Source organism: Erythranthe guttata, chromosome 6 (genome assembly GCF_056151865.1).
Source record: "Erythranthe guttata isolate IM_541 chromosome 6, IM_541, whole genome shotgun sequence".
NCBI lineage: Eukaryota > Viridiplantae > Streptophyta > Magnoliopsida > Lamiales > Phrymaceae > Erythranthe > Erythranthe guttata.
In genome coordinates, this window is record NC_142538.1 from 9220563 (window position 1) to 9226072 (window position 5510).

Genomic DNA, 5510 nt, shown 5'->3' on the forward strand with positions numbered 1-5510 from the left:
TAAAAGAAGCACAACCACCACCTTTTTAAACATGTATTTGACTTACATAAGAGTTAAAAAAAATAGTAAAAAATACTAGTGACTTTGTAGATATTCGTAAATATTAGTAAACAATTTAAATTTGGAAAAATAAGAGATATGAAATTTTCAATGCACTTCCAACTCTTCGTTCGGGAGAGTGACTTTGTCGCAAAAAACTTGATACGCGTAAAACCTACGTATGAAAAATTGCAAGTGTACAGTATCGCGTTTTGAAGAATAGTGAATTCCACATATCGACCCACAAGGAATTAAGTTCCTAAATTTACCATGTACCGTAGTTGTACTATCCTAAACGTTATCTAGACAATCGAAAGGATGGGAGAAGAAATGAAGCTAAAAAAACCAAAAATAAAACCAACGGTCTGCCAGGACAGTGAGGAATTCGATGTGTGATGACTTCTAGGGTAAAATCCACCAGTGTACTATCGATAAAGATCTACAAACCCGAATCTAATGTCAATTCTATATTCTCTAACCTAGACACTAAAATACCCTAACCCCCGTCTCCAGTGTAGTTAGAGTCTACCCACAGGTCCGACGTCTCCGTTCAGAACGTGATATTAAGAGAGATTTAGGTCAAGTCCTTAAGGGCTACCTAAGGTGCATCACGTCTCCGTTTCCACAACGCGAGCTATGTTTTCCTAAAATCAAACGAGAAATCATCTCTTGGGTTCATTCCCATTTACAATCAATTCAATTGTTGGCCAAACAATTGAAAGCATTTAATACAGAAAAACATAAACAAAATCAAAGAACGACAAATAGATAATAGATTTGAAAATCAAAATCAATATATAGCATCGAACAAGCCCAGTTCATTACAAACATAGCATCGAAATGAAGAACACGAGAAATCATAAACCAAGTGTAAGGAAAAAGCTTTTGAAAAACTTGAGTCGAAACCCGAGTCGAAACCCTCGTCGAAACTTCCCGTGAAGACTGGCGAAAACCGAAGATAAAACCGAAGAAGAGGTCCAAGAAGTCCAAAAAATGAACAAGAAGGCTTGTACTATATATAGTGGGTTTGCAAAATAAAAATATATTGCCTCGAAAATTGTGCACTGCTACGCCAAATCGCGATACGGGAATGTTGGATCGCGATTAGGTTTTGGTAAAAGAAAAGGTTTTGTTAGACCCCCCAGATTGCGATACAGGAAAGTTGGATCGCAATCTGGGATCTGCATCAACTTCAACACTGTTTGACCATTTCTTAGCTCGAATTTGACAAATATGCATTTCACAAAGTTCTAGCCCTTGTAGTTTGCTTTTTAACTACATGTGAATCAACTTAGTCGAAGGTCATATGAGAGAGTTGTGTGTAAAAAAATACCGAAAACTGCCATATCCGCTAGAATGCACTTTTGCACGTGTTTGGTTTGGTTCTCGGCTTCGCTTCCAAAATCGTTTTGAATCGGCAAAAATAACTTTTATTTACCTAAAATATAAATAAAACAAGAAATGCATAATATGTACAAATAAAGCCAAAAACTCGGATGAACGAATACAAAAAAACTAGAAGATTCGATAAGTAAAAATCGTGCAAAACGAACACTTATCACTTGGGACTTGGGCTTGGTCCATCTTTACTGGGCCGTTCCTAGGGTTAACAATCGATTGGCCAAAATAGCCGCCATCATCTACTCCGATCCCCTATTCTCTAGTGAAGCTACCGTAGTGCTTCGCTATAGAATAAAAAGCGATTTACTTGGGCCTGGATATTCCTCTTCGCTTTGGGCTTCGCAGGCCTTGAGCTTGGTCCATCTTTACTGGGCCGTTTCTAGGGTTAACCATCGATTAGCCGAATCAGCTTCCATCATCTACTCCCCCTATTCTTTAGTAAAGCGAGCGAAGTGCTTTGCTATAGAATAAGAAGCGCCTTAACTGCCTCCTTTTATTTCCACATCGAGAATACGCAAAACTGTTCAGTAAACTATTATAGTTACGGTGTCAGCCTTGGTCTCCGTGCCCAACCCACATGTTGTCTTGCTTCCAAAATGTACTGTTGGGTGATGGCCTTGTGTCAAGAATTTATAAACTTGTCTTCCCCGACACACCTCGGGGCTTTAAAACATAATGATTAAGGTAGGAATAGGACATGTGGTGAGATCGTGGCCTTTCCTCGCTTTTAGATCAGTGATTGGCATTGAATTGCCCTTTTGGTTTCTCGCTACCTCTCCTCTATATATATGTCTCAATCTCCCTCTTATCTTTTTTTTTCACTTCATTTTTTGCTCCTCCAATATTGCAATACCGATGCCGCTTACTTACTGCGCCGCCATCTTTCCACTGTATCGCCGTCGGGCTGCGAAGTTTTCTGCGTTAGTTTCCCAGTCACTGTCCTGTTAGATAAGAGTACTATTCTAGGTACTCCTCTATTCTCTTCGATCTTTCTCTTTTCGTTTCTCTTTTATTTTTGCCTGCTCCAATTTTTTTTTGTCGCTTTTATGGCTACTCCTCATCCTTCCCCACATTTTTTACACCCTTCTAGTGAGCCAAATTCTCCAGTGCCCTTCGTGGATCCTTCTTCTTCTCATTGGTCTATCTACCCGAGATCCTTGCCACATCCTTACCTTCACTCTCGTCCTCGCGGGCAATCCATCCCTTGTTCCTTCCAGGTTGCAACCTGAATCATCAAAATGGAAGTCGAAAAAAGAAAAAAAAAAGAGGGACAAGGAGCGAGATTGGGTACCTCCTCGCTCACCTAGATAAGCTAATGAACGATGTGAGGGATCCCCCCATCATGAGCATGGGTGAGCATGAGCGAGCTTATTTGCCCCCGCGTAACGCTGTCACTTTTCATCTAGGTTAGTTTTACGCTGGTCTCACTTTCCCTATTCATCATTTCTTTACTTCAATCTCTTTAAAGTATGAAATACCGCTTAACTAGTTCCACCCGAATCCCATTTGTTTCATGTTTGTTTTCTACTGTAGTTTATCTTGGCAAAACATCGAGCCTACTGCTGATCGCTTTTTCGCCTGTTTTATCGCGAAGAGATTTTCCCAGTATATGTTTTATCTCTCGTGTAAAGACAAAATTCATGAACAAGTACCCCAACAAAGTGCATCGCTGGGATAGCTACTATTTCTACGTGATCCCCGACGTCCCATTTTGATTTCCCCACTGCCATGATAGACGAGACTCCTACTTTTGACATGCCTTGGCTGAATAAAGAGATGCAAGACTGTATAGATCGCATTCAGCCAGGTTGGTTTCACGTGGGGAACTTTACAAATGACTCCCGGATGTTCACACATTTTGGTTTGCGATGGCTACCTTATTTGATTCATCATTCCGTTTACTTCTCTTGTTCTTGCTTAATCATTTATGTTCACTTAATATACATGGATGAATATCTGCCAGCTTTTCTATGGTGATGCCGACGCCTTTGAAGCTTTGTCTGAGAGGCTCACTGAACCGATAATTCCCGACCATAAATGCGATCTGGTGCCTACATCTATTAATGACGTGATGGTGGTGGCGGAGATGTAGGTCTCTGAGAAGAGGAAAAAGGGTGTTGATCGTGCGACTTCGTCGCGGAAAGGAAGTCGGGCTAGTTCTGTTCCCAAATCTTCTGCCCCAATTGGAACCAGTTCTGATTCCCAAGCGAAAGCCCAGCTCGAACATGTTCCCGTTTGCGAGGGGTTCTCTTTTGCTGAACGTGAGGACTCTGTAGAGATTGGAAGGGTCCTGCGAGAAAGTGCGTTGCCGCAGGATCGCGACCTGATGGGCAAGATGAAGTTTGACGATAATATTATCTTATCGGACTATTATAAGAGCAAGGTATTTATCCATTTACGTATAAGACATAATTGTCTTTATTATTGATGGCGTAGGATCTACGCCCTCAAGACCTCACTCCAAACCCTATGATAAGTGTTCGTTTTGCACGAATTTTACTAATCGAATCTTCGAGTTTTGGTCTTCGTAGGTCCGAGTTTTCGGCTTTATTTGTATATATTATGTTCCTTTTGTTTTATTTCAATTTTAGGTAAAGAAACGATTTTGATGCGAAGCCGATAATCAAACCAAACAAGTGAAAAATTGCATTCTAGAGGATTATGACAATGTTCGGTATTTGACGCATAACTGTCTCATATGACCTCCGATTGAGCTCATTCAACGGATTTAGAAAGTCAATTGCGAGGGCTACAACCCCCGTGAAATGCATATTTGTCAAATTCGACCTGAAAAAGGGTCAAAATAGTGTTTGAAGTTGATGCAAATGCTAGATCGCGATCCAGCCTTCATGTATCCCGATTTAGGGGGTCTCTCATTTTTTTATCAAGACCTAGATCGGAATCCACCATTTCCGTACCGTGATATGGCGTTGTAGTGCACATTTTTCGAGGCAAGATATTTTTATTTTGCAAACCCATTATAAATAGAATGAGGCTTCTTCATTTTTCGATGGCTTGACTTCTTCTTCGTTTTTCTCCGACTTTTCTTCGGTTTTTGCATGTTCTTCGCGGGAAGCTTTGACGAGGGTTTCGACGAGGGTTTTTCATAAGATTTTTTTTACGTTTAGTTTATGCTTTCTCGTGTTCTTGCACCAAAAGGCGAAATCCCTCGCCCCCAAGGCCCTCATCCCTTGGTCCGACAAGGATTGATGAGGGAATGTAAATCATGGTAACTCAACGGCCCGTTAAGGTAGCGGACCCGGACCTGGTGCCCACAAGGAACCAACCCTCATTGGAGTTGAAATTCCCACACTGCGGCTGCCAGGATTCGATCCTAGGACCTTGCACCAACTTACCACCTCCGGAACCAATTGAGCTACACCCATGCGGGCGCTTTCACATGTTATTATTTTGATGCTATGTTTGTAATGAACTGAGCATTTGCTTTTTAGGGAAATGAAACCTTGTATGTATTGATTTTGATTTCCAAATCTGTGATCTATTTGTTGTTTTATTATTATGTTTATGTTTTCATGTATTAAATGTTTTCGATTGTTTGTCCAACAGTTGGATCGATTGTAAGTGGGAATGAACACGAGAGAGGATTTTCTCGTTTGATTTTAGGAAAATGTAGCTCGAGTTGTGGAAACGGAGATGTGATGCACCTCGGGTAGCCCTTAAGGACTTGACCTAAATGCTTTCTTACTATCAGGTTCTGAACGGAAACATCGGACCTGTGAATAAACTCTAACTATACTGAAGAGGCTGGAGAGGAGGTTAGTGTGTTTTAGTATTTGGGTTAGCAAATATAAAATTGATTGAAATGAGGGGTGCGTTTGAGACACACCCCATAATTCAGGGTTCAAAGTAAACTTTGCCCTAAATTAAAACGAGGTACAAGTGTAACCATACTTTAAAACCAAATACTAAAATTAATTGAATTGAAACTTTACAAATTCGAGTATAGTTAAAATTAAATTCTTAATCTCTAATTAGGATACTAATTCTACAATCGTAATCTAAACTTCATGTGTTTAGTTCATAAATTCTAATTTGTATAATACTAATTT